General features: G+C 40.8%; 1 pseudogene; it reads left to right on the top strand.

Annotated features, from left to right (window-relative positions):
* The first annotated feature begins 1,668 nt into the window (after positions 1 to 1,668).
* On the top strand, positions 1,669 to 13,610 carry LOC100757089 (annotated as a pseudogene).
* Positions 13,611 to 22,629: the final 9,019 nt, after the last annotated feature.

Here is a 22,629-nt window from a genome sequence, read left to right as displayed (position 1 = left end):
TCAATGTTTTGTGGAAAAACAAAAGCCCCAGGATAGCCAAAACAACCCTGTACAATAAAGGAACTTCCAGAGCCATCACATCCTTGACTTCTAGATATATTACAGAGCTATAGTCCTGAAAACAGCTTGGTATTGACGCAAAAATGATAGATGGACCAATGGAATCCAATTGAAACCCCAGATATTAACCTACACACCTATGAACACTTGATTTTTGACAAAGACACTACAATTATACAGTGGAAAATAGAAAGCATCTTCAACAATTGTGCTGGCATAACTGGATGCTAACATGTAGAAGACTGCAGATAGATCCATATCTATTGCCATGAACAAAACTTAAGTCCAAATTGATCAAAGACCTCAACACAAACCAGTCATACTGAACCTCTTAGAATAGAAAGTAGGAGGTACCCTTGAACACATTGGTCCAGGACAGTGCTTCCTGAACATAACACTTTGTAGCATAGTCACTGAAATTGACAATTAATAATTGGGACATTCTGGAACTGAGAAGCTTCTGTAATGCAAAGGCACAGTCAACAAGACAAAACAGAAGCCCACAGAATGGGAAAAGATATTCAACAACCTCACATCTGATAGAGGGATGATTTCCAAAATCTACAAAGAACTTTAGAAGTCAGTCACCAAAACACCAAATAATCCAAATAAAAAGTGGGGTACAAAACTAAATACAGAATTGTCAATAGAGGAATTTAAAATGGCTGAAAGACATTTAAGAAAGTGCTCAACATCCTTAGCCATCAGGGAAATGCAAATCAAAATAATTCTAAAACACCATCTTCTCCTGATAGAATCACTAAAATCAAAACCACCAATGATAGTTTATGCAGGAGAGGATGTGGAGAAAAGGTAACACTCCTCCACTGCTGATGGGAGCAATTTGTTTATGAGCTTTCCTTTCTCATGGTGGGATAGAAATCAAAGAAGCAGGAATAGTGAGAACCTGAAATGCCTTTAAGATTTCTGTATCTTCCGTACACAATTCATTTACATAGCAAGTCACATGGTCTGTTTTGTCAATCTACTAGGGAGATGTAGTCATTTCTTACGACCAAGAAAAAAATGTGAGCATAAATAAACACTTGTATTTATTACATAAGTTCTACAACCTAATCAGCAGTAGGCATAGTTAATGATAATATAAATGCATTTAATAATAAAATAGTATCTGTTGAGGCTCATCTGGTACCCTACTAACTGTTAAGTCAGTCTGCTTATAGCATGTTTTTAATGTCACCTGCATAGCATCTATATGGCAATAGAAATCACTTTTAATTATTGGCTATTATTCAGGCTGGGCATGATGTACCAGAACACTCAGACAAGGTGATGGAGAGTTGAAGATGCTCTCACTAATGCCTGTGTATGGAGGAGTGATTTTCTCTCTACTGAAAATTTAAGTCATTTCCAAGAATCCCTCCTCTCTACTACAGGAAAGACATCTTTATGAGATGCATCAAGGTCTGCTTTGGCCACACAACCATGAGACACTGTTTGGATTTTCAGAATCCATGTGAAATCTCTAATCCAAATGCTTTTATGGTGAGATAGGAGACAGAAATGGGGGAACCCTTGTATTCTCACAGGCTATTCAGCCTGGAATATGCAGTAGCAAACTTGAATTTGTCTTAAATGAAAAAAAAGATGTTCTACAACAGCAAGAGCACCATCAACCACCAGGCCCTGGAGCAGCTGCAGTATCCTTCCAGGGACCGAACTGTCATGTTTAGTTGAGTTTAGGAGGAAGGCAACTTCCTGCTTCTTCTCTAGTCTAAGTCAGCAAGTCTCGGTTCAGCTAGAGTAGACACAGAACAAAGGGAAATAGGTATAATAATCAATTCCACAGGTAGTATTTAGTTTCCTATCCTTAAACTACAGTCTCAGCTATGTGACCAAATTAACACAGTTAATCCAGGAAAAATCTGGCCCCAGAGAGGGTGAATTAGAGGTCTCTAGAGTTTGTGAGTTTCTTTCCAGACTTTGTCTGGGCTGTTTGGGATTTCGCTCGGGAGCTGAATTTAGATGGACATTTCATCACTGCAGGCGAGTACCTGGATAATGCCCTGAAGCTGACTCCAGGTATCTGTGAGTGAGGCAAGGAGAATCAACTACACCCTGCATGGATTTGACATATCTGCTGAGACTGGATTGAAACCATCGCTAATGCTCATGACAATAGAAAAGTAGCATCATTCTGGCAATCATTATTATTTGAAAATATTTAGAGGCTAAGATTTAAACCCACTTTGTCTTAGGACATGCCATATCAAATAATTTATATCCTTTAATTTTTAGGTAAGGATTACAATTATGGTATCAAGGCAATGCTTTTCTAAGCCATATTTATTTAATTGTTAATATTTGTTTTTCATAGCCTATTTTGAGTAAAGTGGTTCATTAAATAAATAAGTGAGAAAACCTAAAATCACAAGGAAATCCACTAAACTAATTTTAAAAACATTTTCTACTCAAATGTTTTACTAGCTCAAATAGTTACACCTCCCAGTTGATAGATGTGTATAATCTAAGTATCTTGCAGTAGAGGGCGATGGGTGACACAGATGTATTTCTCTACTAATCGGCAATATTTCATTTTTCACTGAAATGTCACACTCTAGCCTTATGCAATCTGGTGGCATGCTAACATTACAATTTCATTATATGAATTATGTTTAGTGGGATAGATAAGTACCTAGAATCAATAGTTTTTATTCATTTATCTACTATTTAGGCAAATATTTGTTTTAAATAGCTAATTTATGTCACAGAGTCTTTGTGCAAAATAATGTCTAGTCCCATATACTGACTAAGTAGTGAGGTCTCCAAACTGACTGCTTACTTTAAAGCTATTGGTACAGCCATTTAGATGAACTGGAGCTGCAGCCTTGAAAAGATCCTTGGAAAGTTGTCAATTGCTTTACCTTCCAGCTCTCTTTTCAATGAGTGCTCTCTCTCTTCTCTCTTTCTCTCTCTTTTTCTCTCTCTCTCTCTCTGAGGAATCAGACCCAACATCCAAAAATCCAACATGAACAGAGAATGTATCAGATATTTCTTTCCAATACGGAAGTGCTTTGTGTTTGATATGCCTACAAGTGACAAAAGTTTATTATTCCAAATTGAAGAAGTTCCAGTAAGATAACTAGAATGGAATTTTCTGGGTGAATCAAATAACTTTTGTACCTACATCTTCACCAATGGAAAGACAAAGACCCTGAGGGGGAATCACTGTCACAGGAAATGGTGAGTTTCTTTTGTTACAAGCATGTCTCTGTGGCTTAGAATATGTGATGAAGTGATGATTCTTTGGTGGTCTTGTAAATTTGTGTTTGCTTATGTAAAAGAATATGGAACAACATATGTTTGGATCACACATACTTGCTCCTTACTTGGACTTTCTGTATGTGAGTGTTTATTGAGCTCTACCAGGTCTCACATAACTATTACCATAAAGATGTCCAGGTGACTGGACAGAAATCTGAAAATGACTTGCAGTCTCCCAAGAAGAGTGTCTCAGTTTCACTATACAGGTTATTTATGGGCTGGCACCTGTCAGAACACAGGAGGTCAAGAATCCCATGCAACTTGAAAAATGAGTTTAAACATGTCAAGTTTGATAGATATTCTGCCTGTGTAACCATGCTTTGCCTCCCCACAAATGGGTCCATACTTGGTTCCAAGTTCTGTATTCTGTCTCCAAATTTCTGATTTTTTTCCCCTGGATGGACTTGAATTTTCATTTGGAACTAAGTTTCACAAAAGATGTAATTTGCTTTCTCCTTCCAAATAACTTTTATTTTATTTATATGGTGTAGTGTTTTCCTTTTTCCTCTAAGAAGTCTTGAAACCTCTTGGTTAGTGTATTCAATTTGAAAACCACAAAGGAAAAAAGCTGATTTTATTAAATAGAGATTGATTCTGAGAGGACTTGAAAAGAGAACAGAAGATAGAGGAGAAGGGAGAAGTGAAGAGAAATTCAGGATAAATAAAATTTAGTTGCTTTTGAAAATGCTAGGTCTAAAGCTTATACAAACAATTTGTGAGAACTTTCCAATTCTTAATGATCTTTATCTCAGGACTGGGGACTCTGGTGAAGACCTACTTGGATGCCATCCATAGTGGGACTGTGCCTTGTTTGGAGAATGCAGTGATGAGCCTGGCCCAGCATGAGAACTCAGCAGCTGTAGAGAAGGCATCTGACCACTACAGTCAGCAGATGACCCAGCAACTGAGGCTCCCAACAGACACACTACACGAGCTGCTGATTGTACATGCAGAATGTGAGAAGGAAGCCGTGGCTGTCTTCATGGAGCATTCCTTCAAGGATGATGAGCAAGAGTTCCAGAGGAAGCTGGTGGTAATCCTCCCTAGCACTTACCTTGCTTCATCTTTGCCCTTCAGATAAAACTCTTGGACTCCACTTTCTTATCTCAAGGTCTGAATCTTTCTCATTGGAATGCTTATGAGTCACTTGACTTTTTGAACTAGAATTTTCCCTTTCTTGAAACAATAGACTTTCATTATTTTTATTGCTAAAGTATTCATTTTATTAGCTCACAGTTCAAAAGAGAGGTGAAGCACGAGTATGTGGATCTCTGTGGTATGCACATCAACCAGAAAATGTGGTGTCAGATTGACTTAGCCCTGATCTGTATGCTCCCCCCCATGGTGGGGCGCGGGGGGGGGGGAGGCAGCTCTCTACTTACCAGCACCCAAGGAACCATTGGATTCTTCTATTTTTTCTAGACATTCTGATTTATCTTCCTGCCATGGCCAGATAAATCTTACATTTGGAAGGACTTGGGTGGCTAGGTCATTTTGTGTTATGTAATATAATGTCACCACAGGATTAGTATCCATCATGTTTACTAGACCAGGGTGTTGAAAGCATTGATACCAAGAAACAACTTCAAGGGCATTAGTATGACCTACCAGACCAAAGGCAGCTTCCCTGAGAGTTTTTTGTCTTTGATTATCTGAACTTGAACCCTGAAGGACAAAAATCTCTTAATTCATATCAAGGAAATTAATTAGATTATCACTCATGAGCATAAACAAACACATAAAAAAACAAAACAATACATGTTCTAGCATCCTGACACTTAAGTTATCATTGGGAGAATACATGAGTGTTCAAAACTCTCCTGCGATTACACTTACCTCAGTTCTGAAGAGTTGGTTTGTTAGCCACATCACCTCCAATGTCAGAGGAAATGGACTTACGTCTTCCAACTTGATTTAACAGCTCTTGGGTATGAACCAAAGGAAGTTGACAGACTTTCAGGAAGTCACCCATAATTAATCAGATTGGGACTCCTGACCCTCTTCTTTCCAGTCCACTCTGGGGCTGTCTCATTGCTTCATTCAGGACAATTACAATACTATCTTCTGTCTCCTTTAGGGTTTGTATTGGTGTGCAGAGAAACTCTTATAAAGTGAAGCATTGAAATGAATATTTCCTACAGTTTCAGTGGTTTAGTCCATTACCATCATGGTGAGAAGCAGGGCAGCACGTAGGTAGACACGGTGCAGGAGAAGGAGCTGAGAGTTCTACATCTGATCTTCTGGAAACAGGAAGTGAAATGTGATACTGGGAGTACCTTGAGCATAGAAGACCTCAAAGCCCACCTCCACAGTGACACACTTCCTCCAATAAGTTCCTATTCCAACAAACCACACTTCATAATAGTGCCACTCCCTATGGGGCTACTTTCTTTCAAACCACAACACCTTATTGTTAATAACTTTGTTATGTCTTCCCCTACTCATCCTGCAGGTTGCCATTGAAGAAAGGGTGGAAAGAATGAAGCAGCATCTGTCAGTCACTTCCAGGCTGAGCTGGAGCAGCTTGCAGAACCCCTGAGTGAGATTGTCTCAAGTTGGGCTTTCTCTGTTCCTTCTGGGCACATCTCTACTTAGAAGTCAGGAAGAAGGTTGAGCGAGGCTATGAGCAAGTGTCCTGGAAGGAAGTTAAGGTGAGGAATGCAAGGCTATGAGCAAGTGTCCTGGAAGGGAGTTAAGGTGAGGAATGATGGCAGGTGTGGTTATATAGCTAGAGCACAACTAGAGTGGTAACCACTAGGTACTGGGAGAACTAATCAAGGTGAAGATGAGTTCATGGTTGGCAGACACTGAGCATTTAGTTCTGGCACAAGAGGCATCTCAGGGTGACTTGCTGGATTGCCAGTTTAGTCTTCAGAATTTCTAAACTGAATAGTGGTACTTTCCATTTTCATGTACTGGGCAAGTGTAATGCATGCATGACCTAACACATTGCCTAGGACCCCACCACCATTCATTAGCAGATCTGGCAGGTCAGCCATTATATTCTCAGAATTCTGTCACTTGAGGAATCTTTATGCTGCTATGCAAAATGGCTGTAACCAGTTTCCATTTCACTGAGAGATCTACATAGCTTTTTGGCAACTCTACCAAAATATTTGAGCTTAGTATAATAACCATGGTCACAAAATTGATATTTGGTTTGTTCTTTCATGAAGGATTAGAAATGCTGAGTAAGAGTACCCATTGGTCATTTGAATGTCCTATTTTGAAAACTCTCTTTTCAGGGCAATTGAATGTTATTCTAAGAATGCTAGTGTTCCATATTGTATTGTGTGAATTCTTCATTGTCTCCATATTTTAACTCCTTATCAGTATATAGCTTGCAAATTTTTTTTCTCATTCTATATGCCCCTTTCATTTTATCAAATGATTCCTTTACTGTACAGAAATTTTATGGTTGTCTATAGTTTTCCTTATCTATATGTCTATGGTTTTGTTGCTAAATCTATAACGTGATCACAAAGCCAATGCTACATGGCTTTTCTCTCAAATTATGTTTTAAGAAATTTCTCTCCATCTCCTGTTTCAATAATTTAAAGTGGAAGGTCTTAGGTTTAATCCATTTTTAGTTTGTTTATGTGGAAAGTGTGATACAGAAATGAAATTTCATTATGTCTTGGCTCTTAGCTCTTTCCTATTCATCTGTATATCTGTTTTTATACCAGGACCATGCGGTATAATGAGAGACCATCCATAATCCACAAATTTAAGATACCTTTTTTCAGATCAACACCTGCCAAACACAAGCCAGAGCGTGCCAGGGACCGCAAGGAAGGCAGGCCAAAGAGAAAGCAGCCCATGTGCCTTGCAGCCTCTTAAAAACCTATTATGCATAATCTTGACCTCAGCTTGACCATGCCATGACAGGCCTTGTCAGGCACACCTGTAGCCAACCCTTAGGAGGCATGGTTACAGTGTCTCCCTACATTTCTCCTTTTAGTCTAAAAGATGATTAAAACTTAACAGTGTAAAGTAAACAAAATTAACAATCATAAATGTGAAATACAAGAAGTGACTCAGCAGGGAGACTCATATATAAGCAAGGCCAAGAAGGAAGTCGGCCCCTTTTCACTCTTCCTCCTGCTCTTTATTCTGAGCTGCCATGTGATTCCAGGATGAGGACGCCAGTGGAAGGTGTCTTACATAAGATAAGTCATATAAAATATATAGATTTATGATAATTAAGACTGAGCTAGAAGATGATAAATCCTAGTCATTGGCTAAGCAGCAATTGTACCTAACATAAGTCTCTGTTGGTTACTTGGGACTTATGGTGGTGTTGGCTGGAACTCGGATGGTCTGGGAGAAATTGGCCACGTGATGGCAGGGCTTGAATGGCTGTGGCAGAAAGACTTATTATTACAGAAAATGGTGATTATATTGAATAGAGAGAAAAGGGAGACACTGGTCAAGAGATATGAACATACAGTTATAAGATGTTAATTTTGAATGTCAAATGGTGACTATACACAGAATAATCCACTTGAAAGCTAGAAAAGAATAGACATTAAGTGTTATTATAACACAAAGGTAACTATTGGAGGCAACTGATACATAAACTTCTTTGATTATTTAATTAATAATGTAGAGTAGATCAAATTATTACATGCCTTAAACAGGTATAATTTACATTTGTTTATAATATCACAATAAAGCTGTAGAAAAGAAAACTAAGAAAGCAGCCATATAAGCCATCTGAGATACAAAATGGCATGTCTGTATATGTTGTCTTAGCTATAAAGCCTCGAATACCCATGAAAGCAGAAAACAAAATATCTTCAAACATGGTAACCAATGGAGAGTATGTGTCTGTGGAATTGCACAAAACTGTTTCTGGAGCTGTACCCTGGGGCAGCCTGTAGGCAGTATCACTGGGAAGGGAGGCTGTGAGGCTATCAAGGAGGCTGAGGCAAGAGGGTTTTTGAATCTATGAAGAGAATGTGCTTTTTTTATGGTCATGGAATTGAAGAGACATTGTGGAAAAGGACTCAAAAAAATAGAAGTTTTATTAACCAATAAATACCTCAGCAGACGACTAAATCTCTACTACTTGAATTATATTTTCTCTTCTTGGGTCCCCAGGCAAAGGATATTCTAAAGAGCTTTCTAAAGTCACAGGCTACTGTAGAGAACTCTATCCTGCAGACAGACAAAGCCCTTGCAGATGGACAGAGAGCCATAGCAGGTAGGTAGAGGGTCCAGCTGTTAAAGAAGTGGGAGATAGGAGAGGTCCTCCTGTATATAAGTTTCTTTTATTGGTTGACAAATAAGCACTGTGGCCAATGAGGCAGAAAAAGGGGCAGTACTTAGACAAGGAGAATTTTAGAAGAGGAACGCAGAGAGGGCCTGCCAAAGCAGCACCCATGTATCAGCCTTAAGAATAACAGGTTTGAATCCTTCTCCAGTAAGAGAAGACAATATATAGATTAATAGAAATCGGTTAATAATTAAGACAACCTAGCCAATAAGAAGGCCAAGCCACCATCCAACACTTTTATAATTAATATAGTGTCTGTGTGTTTATTTGGTGCAATGTGATGGCAGGACCAGGCTGGAAAAAAAATAACTTCTTGCTATAGGTGTGTACATTCTGCAAAGCCCTCAGACTGATGCATAGGTAGCTCATTCTGGAACAAGGAGCTTCCTCCTGCTGGAGATCATGACCTCTCCTATATGTGCCAATAGCAAGGGGTGTGGATGTTGTGTTTTATGTCCAGTCAATCAGTACCTTTCTGTTGTGTTAGGGACATGATGCTACTAGCCTGGCTAGTGGTCATACTCAGAGGATTCCCTATGATCCCAGGAGAGTACAGCTACATTCTGACTATAATTTCTTCCTTCTCTCAAATATCCTGGGAATAGCTGAGTGGACAAAGAAGGAGGTGGCTGAGAAGGAATGAGAGCTACTGAGACAGAAACAGAAGGAGCAAGGGCAAGTGATGGAAGCTCAAGAGAGAAGCTTCTGAGAAAACATTGCTAAACTTCAGGAGAAGGAGAGGGAAAGGGAGACACTTCTGAGAGAGCAGGGAAGATGCTGGAGCACAAGCTGAAGGTGAGTGTGGATGGAGTTTGTTAGTGCTGGACAGACGGTGCTGTGTCTCCCCAAGAAGGGCACTGTCAATCTCAAACATGTAACTTCAACTGGATTGTTTCATCAAAGTTCACATGGGTCTTGCTGAAACTGTGAGCACCCAAGATCCCAGATTCTGAGTAGGGTTAGACTTTTTTTTCAAATTCTATCTTCTTTTTATTTTTTAAAATTTATTTATTACTTCTAGTTAGGGAACAAGCTTGTTTCAAGTCCCTTCTTCCCTCTCCCTCCCCTCACCCCCAACCCTCCTCCCCCGTCCCCAGCCCACCCTCCACCCCATCCACACACCACTCACCAGGCAGGGTAGGCCCCTCAAAGGGGGCTCTGCAAAGTCCTCCAAATCTTCCTGTGCTGGTCCTGGGCCCTTCTCCATGTGTCCAGGGCCAGAGTGTAACCCTACACGTGGAATGGGCTCTCAAAGTCCCTTCTTGCACCAGGGAAAAATACCAATCCACCATCAAGGCTCCCTGGAGTGCAGAGGCTTCCTTATTGACATCCATGTTCAGGGGTCTGGATCAGTCTTGTACTGGTCTCCCCAACAGCATCTGGGGCCCGTGTGCTCTCCCTTGTTCAGGTCAACTGTTCCTGTGGGTTTCTCCATCCTGGTACAGACCCCTTCATTCTTCATTCCTCCCTCTCTTCAACTAAATTCCCGATTTTGGCTCAGTGTATATCTGTGGATGTCTGTCTCTGCTTCCATCAGCCACTGGGTGGGGGCTCTAGGATGGCATAAAGAGAAGTCATCAATCTCATTTTAGGGGAAGGGCTTTTAGGTTATCCTCTCCACCATTGCCTGGATTGTCAGATCATCTCATCCTTGTAGGTCTCTGGAGATCTCCCTGGTTCCAGATCTCTTCTCAGACCTATAGTGGCTCCTTCTGATATGGTATCTCTCATCCTGCTCTCTTTCCTCTATTCTTCCCCCAACTCAGTATTTCTGCCCCTTCATTTCCTCACCTCTACTCCTCTTCTCTTGCTCTTATTGTAGCAGCTCCTTCCCCCCTCTACCCTCATGCCCCCAATTAGTTCAAGAGTTCATGCCACTTCCATTCCTGGGGACCATTTATCCCTTAGAGTCCTTCATGTTTCCTAGTTTCTTTGGTGAAGAGCATTATAGGCTGGTAATCCTTTGCTCTATGTCTAAAATTCATATATCAGTGAGTACATACCATGTTTGTCTTTTTGTGACTGGGTTACCTCACTCAGGATGGTTTCTTCTAGTTCCATCCATTTGCCTGCGAATTTCAAGATTCCATTGCTTTTTTCTGCTGAGTAGTACTCCATTGTATAAATGTACCACATTTTCTCAATCCATTCTTCAGTTGAGGGGCATCTAGGTTGCTTCCAGGTTCTGGCTATTACAAACAATGATGCTATGAACATGGTTGAACATATGTCCTTGCTGTATGAAATGCACTATTTGGGTATATACCCAGGAGAGGAATGGCTGGATCTTGAAGTAGACTGATTCCCATTTTTCTGAGCAACCGCCATACTGATTTCCAGAGTGGTCTTACAAGTTCGCACTCCCACCAGCAATGGAGGAGTGTTCCCTTTTCTCCTGCATCCTCTCCAGCATAGATTGTCATTGGTATTTTTGATTTTAGCCATTCTGACAGGTGTGAGGTGGTATCTCAGAGTTGTTTTGAGTTGCATTTCTCTGATGGCCAATGATTTTGAGCACTTTCTTAAGTGTCTTTCAGCCATTTCAGATTCCTCTGTTGAGAATTCCCTATTTAGTTCTGCACCCCACTTTTTAATTTCATTGTTTGGTGTTTTGGTGGCTAGCTTCTTGAGCTCCTTATATATTTTGGAAATCAGTCCTCTGTCAGATGTGGGATCGGTGAAGATCTTTTACCATTCTGTGGGTGGTCGTTTTGTCCTATTGACTGTTTCCTTTGCCTTGTAGAAGCTTCTCAGTTTCAAGAGGTCCCATTTATTAATTGCAGACCTCAGTATCTGTGCTACTGGCATAATGTTGAGGAAGTGGTCTCCTGTGCCAATTTGTTCAAGGGTAATTCCCACTTTCTCTTCTAGAAGATTCAGTGTGGCTGGATTTATGCTGAGATCTTTAATCCATTTGCACTTAAGTTTTGTTCATGGTGACAGGTATGGATCTATCTGCAATTTTCTGAATGACCGAATCCAATTGTACCAGCACCATTTGTTGAAGATGCTACCTTTTTTCCATTGTATAGATTTAGCACCTTTGTCAAAAATAAGTTATTCGTAGGTGGATGGGTCAATATCAGGGTCTTCAATTCGATTCCATTGGTCTATCTGTCTTTTTTTGTGCCAATACCAAGCTGTTTTCAGAACTATGGCTCTATAGTAGAGCTTGAAGTCGGGCATGGTGATGCCTCCAGAAGATCCTCTATTGTAAAGAGTTGTTTTGGCTATCCTGGGCTTTTTATTTTTCCATTTAAAGTTAAGTATTGTTCTTTCAATGTCTGTGAAGAGCTGTGTTGGGATTTTGATGGGGATTGCATAGAATCTGTAGATTGCTTTTGGCAGGATTGCCATTTTTACTATGTTAATTCTACCTATCCAAGAGCATGGGAGATCTTTCCATTTTCTGGTATCTCTTTAATTAACTTCAACTGGGAATGTTTCATTGAATTTCACATGGGTCTAGCTGAAAGTGTGAGCATCCAAGATCACAACATCTGAGTAGGGTTAGACTTTTGAGTGCACAAATAATGTCCCCAGTTTTATGAGTTGCAATTTGTTGAGTTTCTAGAATGTTCTTCTCATTTTGGTTGACCCTTGCCACTAATCTTTCAGATTCTAAGCTTAATCTTCAAAGAGACATGAGATGGGAATATCTAGTGTGAATGCATCAGATTTATCCCAGGATAAAACATAGGAGGAGATTGGAGTTGAGAGATGGTTCAGTCAGTAAAGTTCTCATTGGTGTGGGTGAGGAACAAATTCATATCTTCAAAACCCATGGAAAAATTGGGAAGAAATGGCATGTACCAGTGACCTTTGCCCATTTGAGGAAAAGACAGGAGGACTCTGGAGGCTTTCTAGCTAGCCAGCCTAGTAGAATCAGCAGCTATAGAATTGAGATGAGACCTGATCTTTAAAATGGGGCTGTAGTGGACCTCAGCTGCTGAGGACCCAGGTTTAGTTCCCATCAAGTACATGGCATGTTATATTGTCCAGAACTAGAATTTCATGGGATCTGACACCCTCCTTTGAAATCCCTGGGCACCATGACATGAATGGACATGTACATGTAAGCAAACTACCCAAACATGTAAAGTAAAAGTGCATATATAAATATAAGGAAGCATTGAAGAGGATATATGACATCAACCTCTGACCTCCCTAGACATGTACAAACACATATATGTGCATGTACTTACACACATCCTGACACAGGCTTGCATAAAGTGATATTAATTAATTAATTGAAGAATAAAATAAATTGTACAATAAAATGAAACATGAAGCAATCTCATAAATTATTCTATTTATTTCTGTGCCTGTTTCATTCATCCTGTAATTGGGAATAAAATAAATTATTTGTCCAACCTTAGAGTTAATAACCATTGTTCTATATAAGGTCAGCACTCCTATAATTCCTTAAATAATCAATGAAACATTTCCTTTGAATTGAGAGTTAGTTTCTATTCACCTGCCTTCTGCTATCTCTCTTACAGAGCAATTTTGAGTGTATGTATTGGGACAAAACTCTTCACTCTCCCTGGGAAGATGCTGAGTAAACCTCCCTAATTATGTATAAGCCATGTTACTTCTTAAAACAATAAAGACCCTTCTGAGGCAGTAGTGAAGTCCATAATGTACTCAAGCTCAAGTTGTTAATTACAAAATTCTACCTGCCAATTATGGAAGATAATTCTCTATACAGATCCAAGAAGAACTGCTTGTTGAAGGATTCAGAACGAAATCAAATGTTACAGAATGAAATAAGTCAACTGAGAGAAGAGATGGAGGGAATGAGAGGGAAACCCTCGCTGTTTTCACATGTCCTTGACACAGTTGCAATGCGTTCATTATGGTTTTGCCAGGAGCTGGTAAAATTTGTGTTTCAGGGCTGAAAGTTCTCATCTCACTAATGAATTTGTCTGAGAGTCCCTGGGAAGGAATTTATAAAAATCAGGCTTCTGTTCTTTTGATGTCATAGCTCTATGCCTTGTTTTTAAAATACATGAGCTACTTTAATACCAGTGCTCCCATTAATCGTTAAATTATCAAAGAGACACAACCTTATTGGGCTTGATGGTCAGTGTCAGCTCATTAGCAGTCAATATCAAGATTAAAAATACAAACCAATGGCTCAAGAATATGAGTGTGGCATCCGCAAATTCCATCACATTTCATTGACATAATCTGCATAGTGAAGTGGGAAACCAGTCTGAAGATAGTGAAGTTATTTCTACAAAGGATGTATGCCAAGGAGAAAAATGGATCAAAGGAGAAACTTTGGCAATTTTATTACAATCACACAGATATTTCATTGTGAATTGCTCTTGTAAAAAGCAACAAGTAGACTTTCGTGGGATAAAGTAAGAGAAAAAATGTTAGCCTCGTTGGTAATAAAAGCTGCACAGATTAAAATTGTGAAGCTTTGTGCCATCTTTGTTATCTGACAGGACCCTGGTCCATAATGGATTGTTTCAAATGGAGAATGGCTTTATCTTCTAGGTTGACAGTGAGAATCCTGACCTTGAGCCTATTGAAAAAAATTGCAGGAGGGATATCAATGTGTCTAGAACCTTGGGACAGGAGAGCCCTGGAATGCTGTAAGCAGAATTTAGTGCACATTTGGTTTGGGGGACCAGAATGTTGAGAGAAACATGATCATTGGGAACTGTAGGTCATTCTTGCTCCATTCTGGTCACAGGGAGTTGAAGGTGGGTGACAATGAATTCACTAGACACAAGCTAAATGATAAATGGGTGTTTTATTGGGGAACAACTTGCACAGATAATAATAAAGAACCGATGAAGAATTTCTCTGCTCTTCTCATCTGAAACAAGACCCGAGAGAGAGAGAGAGAGAGAGAGAGAGAGAGAGAGAGAGAGAGAGAGAGAGAGAGAGAGAAAGCAGGAGAGAGAGAGAGCCTGGCCTCACACTTTCCCCTATCCCTTCTGTCTGGTCTGTCTTCACCTGAAGCCACATCCAGATGGGTGAGGTCAGTAGCACAAATACACTGGCAAGGACGCTGCCCCTATAGTTCGATTGCATTCTTCCTCTGTACCCTTTGTTTTCCTCATGTGAATTTGAAAGTAATGAGTGAAATTCCTTGGTGGAAGACACAGTAAGGTTCAGACTTTGCAATGACTGCTGCTGAATGCTTTTTATTAAGGTCTGAGAGAGGTTTTTTAAAATAAGAAAAACATGAAATTGACAAAGGAAAGTCATGTAATTTTCAGGCTAGACCGGCTAAGTGGACATATTTGCACTTGTTAAAGAGACACCCCAGTCTCTTCATTAGGACAAGAGGACAGCCCCCAAAACACAATTCATCCCTTCAACGACACCAACTTATGAAAATACAAATTCATCTGAGAGATGGAAGCCTGTGCTGACAATATCTCAGAAAGTGTTTCCTGCTTTAAAAATCAAAAACAACAACAAAATCTACCCCGGAAATTGGTTTTCTGTTCTATCCACCAAAGCATAGAGAAGTTACTCCCATGGTGGTCCAATGCATCCTGGCTACATCTCACATTAGCTACAGATCTTGGCAGCAGGAGCCATACCACACTAGTTTTGCAGGCACGAAAGGTTAAAGGGGTCATACAGTTTTGCTGCACAGTTTTAGAGAACTGTTGAGGGCAGGCAATGTGTGACAGCATCAGTCTTTGAAAGGAGAGTCCCCCAGAAGCCACTGCATGAGACTGTAAAAATGGTATCTAGGTTGCAGTAGAGATGTTGGAAATTCCTGGGAGGTAGGGCATCCATTGAAGAAGGGTACAGTCAAGGAATGAGTCCAGTCCAAGGGAAAGCCTAGGTGTGCTACAGCCTCAGAGCTGGTGGGGCAGTACTTGGGTCCTTTGGCACCCAGATTCCATCACAAATCCCTTATGCAGAACTGCATGATTTAGGGTTTTCCCTGTAGGGTATTCTTGTTGTGATATGATCACTCCTTGTTACACTCCCATTATTCCACTTTGGAATAAAAATGTTTAGTCTATGCTAGTGTATCATGGAACTATGCAATTTGTTTTTATGTTGTAGGATCTCAAAGTTAAGTGATTACAATAGAATATCAGATAAATTCTTGTGGGTTGGACTCAGCATTCCTGAGAGTGCCTGCAGCCCTCAAGAGTTCTAGGGGTTAGGATTCTGCATTCACCACCACAAGCCACCAGTCACCGAGAGCCACCAGTTGCCATGAGCTGCTGTCCTGAGAGTAGTCATGCAGTGGCAGATCCTGGGCAGCTGGTGATAGTGTTATGAATTTCCATGTAAATTCACAAAAGCTTAAAAAAGGATTTTAGAAGCAAAAGAACACAGAAAAGCATGACTTCTTGGTAGCAACATTTTCTCGGGTGGTCTCTGTTTTGCTAGAGACTAGCAGAGGCTTGAGCAGTTCCTTTAAGAGAGGTTTCCTGACTCAGCATAAGCAGGAAAAACCAAAGGCTCTTAAGACTCCCTGCTGACAATTGTATGGCATGCACAAGTGGCAGGCAATGGTAGTGTCCACATCTCAAAGCCGGCAGCCTGCTTCTTGATAGCAGCATAGACCAAGGCAGTGATTACAGCTCTCAGTGCTGGTACTAAACATACTCCCACCATCTTGGAAAGAGATTGGCTAAGAAAGCCACTGCTTTTATTTAACCAGTGTTGTTTAACAGATAAAATCTTGTGTGGCTAGAAAAACTAAAGATTTACAATAAAGACTGTTTCAGATGAAGAAAAACCTCTAAAGGTTTACAGTGTGTTTAAAAATATACCTAGGCTTGTGAGAGAAACATGAACAGGATAAAGTGTTCAAAAAATAGAACTGATATAGCTGGGTGTGGTGGTGCACGCCTTCAATCCTAGCCCTTGGGAGGCAGAGGCAGGCAGATCTCCATGAGTTCAAGGCCAGCCTGGTCTACATACCTGGTTCCAGGACCACCTCCAAAGCAATACAGAGAAACCCTGTCTCATAAAAGGAAAAAAGATAAGTAAAAGAAGTAGAGTAATGCAAAAGCCAGGTAAAGATAAATAATACTTCCTGTGTCTAGATACTATATTCTATATTGTTATCTTTAAATTGTTTTTTTGCCAAAGAAAGTGTTACAGCTGCTAAAATACATTTGAGTATAAGTGCTGCTGAATTAATCCAACTTATAAATTTTAAAAATGCTTTGACTTCTAAGTTTGAAAACAAGGTCAGGTAACTTTGGAAAAAATTTTTGCTTGTGTTTCCACAGAATATGGAAAGCTATGTGTTCCTTCCAGACAAATATGGATTGATCAAGCAAGACCACCTGAAACAGTGTTCCAGGCGATCCAACATCTAAAACAGCTGAGACGATGCAGTCTTGCAGAATACAAAGACAAGAACACAACCAGATTTCTGTGTTTTATCATGATCCCCATGGTATGGACATCACCCCCAACCAACAGGAAGCAGTTTGGAATGAAAGATGCCCAAATTCCCAAATATTGTTTGTAAATGTTTGATTTCATTTAAATGGGGTTGGTTATAAATGGTAATGAAGACCCTTCTTTTTATTTAGACAGAAAAGAGGAGATGATGGGGGAGGTGCTTCTGTGTATATGTTTGCCTTATTGGCTGTAAATAATGTGCTGTTGGCCAATAGGAAAGCAAGATAAGTGGAAGGAGGAGTCAAGGAGGATTCTGAGAAATGTAGTAAAGAAGTGATCCAGGCAGGAAATGACATAGCAGGCAGACTCAGAATATAAGCAGGGACAAGAAGGAAATCATGCTCCTGCTCTTCCTCTTTCTCTTGCTCTTCCTCCTGCTCTCTTCTCTACAGAGCCACCATGTGATCCTGGGAAGAGGATGCCAGCAGAAGGTGTCCACAATAAGAAAAGTCTTATAAAATATATAGATTTATGATAATTAAGACTGAGCTAGCATATAAGAAATCCAATTCAATTGGCCAGCAACAAAGAAAACTAATATAAGACTGTGTGTTATTCTGAGCACCCACGTGGCTGCAGGGCTCCGGCAGATAGAGTAAAGATTTATCTTTACACTTTTAGGATGAATTTCAATAATCAAGACCGAGCTCATTCATTACAAACTTTTGTTTGTTTGTTTGTTTGGAAGGGGATATTATTAGAAACACATACAAAAAAAGAATTATAGCTCAGCGGTATAGCCCGTGCTTGGAGAGAGGAGACAGGGTGGATTAATTTAAACAAAAATAAGTTTGCAAGCTTGTTAGAGAACACTAGAAAGAAGGAAGCATTGCACAGACCCACTAGCCTCTGCATCTTCAGACTGAATTTTCCTGTATGAGCATGCATTGTTTAGGGGAGGAAGGAAGGGCTTTGGCCACCTGACCACATATGGTCAGAGTCCTCCATAGAGCAAAGACTGGTCAGAGATAGGCATATATATGTTTGGTGTCCATTCTCTGGAGTGGACATCAGAGCATAGGCAGCATTCTCTGTAGAGTGAGGGACATGGGACAATAGCTAAAGATCATATAATATGACATAACTATCATTAACTATTAGGTTTCTTATGCACCCTGCTCATGAAAGTTTACATCTTTTTAAACAACTATTCCCTTCATGAACTTTTTATTTCTATCAATACTCAGGTCAATAAGCCAGCTCTTTGCTGTTAATGTAGCAAAGAATGCCCCTGTATTGAAGTTCTAGTTTTTTTTTCATAATTTAGGATCAGAATGATTCACACACTCACTAAGCACTCTAGTTAGAATTATCTTTGAAATACTTGCAGGTGCTGTCTACTCTATGCAATGGTCTGGGATTTTGTAGCTTCCAAATGCCTCTGCTGAAACCTAATCCCTACCATGGTGATAGTTTATTGAGAGGTCTTGAAAATGATTAGGCCATGAGACAGAAGCCCTCATAAGGGAACCAAGAGACTCCAGTCGTTCCATTGCAACAGAAGGACACAGCTGAAGACTGTCTATAAACAGAAAATGGGTTCTTGCCATACATTCAATTTGCCAATAACTGGATCTTATCCTCCAAAGTTCGCAGAATTGTGAAAGCAATGTCTGCTATGTCAACAAAGCCTATGCTTTATTTATTTATTTATTTTAGTGATCCTAACTGATTGTGACACCCTAAAATAATATAAAATGGAATATAATATGGACTCACAGATGCAGTTACAGCCTGTTTCTGCTAAATAACTTAACTTCCTACTTTCTCCCCAGAGAAAATACTTTCATTGTCTTCTGTAATTGAGTCAAATGAATCTATTTTCTGTGCAAATCAGGGTCATGAACACAACCCACATTTCTCAGTATTCTCTGCTCTTTCTCTTTCAGTGTAAGAACCATAAACAAGTGATCATTAATGCTATGACAGTTGGCATACAGTCATCAATTCTTAAATGTATATCAGACTGCTAATCTGGAGATTGTATCAATACCTAGGAGAAAATTATTTCCCGAGGACCAGAGAAATGGCTCAGTGAGTGTGGGTGCTTGACACCAGGCCTGACTATATGATTACCAGGACCCACATGGTGGAAGGGGAGAACTGACTCCCACAAGTGGTCCTCTGACATCCATACAGGCTCTGTTGTACATATGTATTCAGAAACATTTACATTTTTCACATACAAATAAATAAAAATATATTTGTTAAAATATGCAGTTTATTATTACAAAGGAGAAATTACCTTGTACAATACAGGAGTTTTTATATAAGAAATAAATGATGGAAAATATTCACTATGCTAATCAAATTATACTATTACATTTAACCTCCAGACTCATCAATAACCTAGAAATACTTCAACTTTACAGCATGTATTCTTTTGCATCTTATGTTTTATTACTGAATTACAAGATATATACCAGCAGACTCTGAAATAAAGGGTTCTCAAATATCACATGCAAAATTATCTATAGGAGGCAATAGCTTCCTTTTTCAGTACAGGTTTGGAAAACAGAAAATCAACTTATATTTCAGGTAACTTAAAAATTTACCAACAAAAGTGTCTTCTCTATAAGAATATAGAAAAGAATATTTTTCTATTATTATGGGAAGGCAGGAAAGCTGCCAGTGACTAGAGAGCAGGGATGACACTTCCTACAGCTGATTTCTCCAAACAAGGGATAATTTTTATCAGTGGCTTGCTGCTCCTGGCTGAAGGCTACCTTGTTTTTCCACAAAGGGGTTCAAGAAAGTCATAACTAGATACTGAGGATGGGGGTCGTGAAAAACTATCCAAAGGGTATGTGTCCCGCGTGATAGTCTTGCCGGCAAGAACCACACAGGACATTCGGATCCTTTTGCAGTAAAGCTTTAATGCGTCTTGAGAGGAGAGCATAAGCTTACCAGAGCGGAGACCCCGAGCCAAGAATCCCGTCCCCTAATAAAGGCTGGCAGCCGCCGCCTGGGACGTGTCACCCTATGATTGGCTGCAGCTCATCAGGCCATATGACGCCACGGAATAGGCAGAGATCAAGGAATGGAAAATTACCCAGCGCCTGCGCAATAATCTTGTTTACATTTGGTGCCTGCCGGATGCAGGCGCCATCTTGTAATGGAGAATGCAGGGACGGCTCCCTACATCTCCCCCTTTTTTATTAATTAATGATAAGGCTTTATATTTTTACAAGCAAATAGGTCACCCAAATGTTGAGGGATAGAGGCAGAGGTTGTACCTTCCCAATCAAACATTAAGACTGTGTGTAAGAGTCGCTATCAGGCTGTTAGCTTGACCCGAAGCGCTCTCGACCTGTCCTCTATCGTTTTTCTGGGAAAGGGAGACTAGGGCAGGCAACCCTTATGTAGGACAACATGCCTCCCAGAGAAGCCTGCATACTGGGCAACTCTCTGTGCGATGCCTTGCTCAACATCCCTCATGGGCTGCTCAAACCAGACACTCTACCCTGTGCAATGAGCCTAGGCTCCGGGTGTGCAAGAGCTGTCTGGCCGGCGGCCTATTGCTTAAGCATAGTTAGCCAAATATCAGTGGAAGCCCCTTGTTCCAAAGCTACAAGCGCTTGGGCGATAACCACCTTGTCTCTCTTAGTTTGAGCCCTGAGCCTACAGACCAGCCAGAGAAGCAACACCAATCCACAGCAAACGGCTGCACCAAACAATCCCATCCCCACCCATTCCTTAAAATAGGAGACAGCTGAAGCGATCTATGATGACAATCCCTCCGTCAAGGACAGGAGTTAATCTGGATAATAGCAGCTCTCAACTCCCGGGGAGAGGGTGGAGTTCCGACTTTTGAGGGTCCGAAGGGGCTCTTTGTGTGAGTCTTTTCGGGATCCACAGGGGATTCTCTTCATCCTGTGGAAAAACACATATAGCTCCCCTGGATCTTATGAGAATAGGATCCGGGCCTCTCCAAAGACCAGTTAAGATATCTTTTACCATTTCCTTTGGCCTTTTAGGTTCTGAGGTCTGGCACTCGGCCGCAGTATGGCCCTGAGCGTCAATGTTTAGAAAATTAAGGGTAAAAAGTGCCATGGATATTGCAACTCTTGGCACCGAGGGTAAGGATGCTCCCATTCCCTCCTTTTGTTTGGTTTTCCCCTGTCAAAGACTGGGAAAGCCATCTGCAGTTTCCTCTGCTCCTCTAATGGTAAAAAGGAGTCAGTACCAATTTTTGTTGTGACTCATATAATGGGGGTGCTGATGGAAGTACACCCGCTGGATTAACAGGCGATGGCCTCATATTTGCTTTTATTTTTGGCAGCCGATATCTATCAGGGTGGTATCTGTCTTGCTCTAGCTCTGTTTCCTCGCTAGAGTCTAAAATCTCAGATTCTGAGTTGCTCAGCTCCAAGGCCTCTAGTTTCACCGTAGGGTAGAGGCTAGGTTTTGAGTCTTTATTTCTCTTAAATTTACCGGGGTGTGACCGGTTATTCCCTATTTTCTCTCCCCCTTTTTTTGTATCCTGGGGAGGGCCTTTTTCCTTAGACATGTCCTTCCTTTTTTGAGCTCCTAATCTCTCATCTCGTTTGGTTTCTGATATATTATCCTGTACCTCTTTAAGCGTTTTTTGACTCTCTGTTACCATGAGACGGCAAGCCTCAATCTCTAGACAGTTTTTACCACCCTGCAGTTCTGAATCCGCCCCGTCCGAGGGGTCTCCGCAGTGCCGGCGATGTTAACAAGTTCCCAGGTTTTGGCACCAGATGTCCTGCGCGATAGTCTTGCCGGCAAGAACCACACAGGACATTCGGATCCTTCTGCAGTAAAGCTTTAATGCATCTTGAGAGGAGAGCATAAGCTTACCAGAGCGGAGACCCCGAGCCAAGAATCCCGTCCCCTAATAAAGGCTGGCAGCCGCCGCCTGGGACGTGTCACCCTATGATTGGCTGCAGCTCATCAGGCCATATGACGCCACGGAATAGACAGAGATCAAGGAATGGAAAATTACCCAGCGCCTGCACAATAATCTTGTTTACATTTGGTGCCTGCTGGATGCAGGCGCCATCTTGTAATGGAGAATGCAGGGATGGCTCCCTACAGGTATGACATGGCCATGACACTCATAAGCGAAAAGCACCTGTTGGTTGCCAACATAGTGTTCAGACAAGGCTGAGCCCACAGACATTCAGTCACAGGTAGACCAGGGACTCATGGGCCAGCCCTGCCAAGGGAACCTATTGGCAGTTGAGAGCTGCTTGAGAGAAAGTCATTGTCTTCTGTCATGTACTCACTGCTGAGTTCCTAGTGCTCCAGTGGGCACCTCCCTTCTCTTGTCCACTAAAGTGACCCTGTTTAAACCATGTGGGTCACAAAGCAGAACCGAAAACAAAGCAAGACAGGAAAGTGGAATGTATGCTTGTTGGCAGAAGTACAGGGTGGGGTGAGAGGAAGACAAGAGGGCTGGAGGTATGAGTATGACAAGAACATAGTATATATTTGTATGGAATTGTTGAAGAATAAAATTTGAAGTATATGAAATAAAAACAAAGAAGTTGATGTTATTGGGCTTTTACATTGTCAACTTCTCTGTGCCCTCCTTTAGGCAGAGACCTATGTGTTTACCCTTAGGTACTACC

This window comes from Cricetulus griseus, assembly GCF_003668045.3.
Source record: "Cricetulus griseus strain 17A/GY chromosome 1 unlocalized genomic scaffold, alternate assembly CriGri-PICRH-1.0 chr1_0, whole genome shotgun sequence".
NCBI lineage: Eukaryota > Metazoa > Chordata > Mammalia > Rodentia > Cricetidae > Cricetulus > Cricetulus griseus.
The sequence above is the reverse complement of the archived record's forward strand: the minus strand, read 5'-3'. Positions and strand labels throughout refer to the sequence as shown.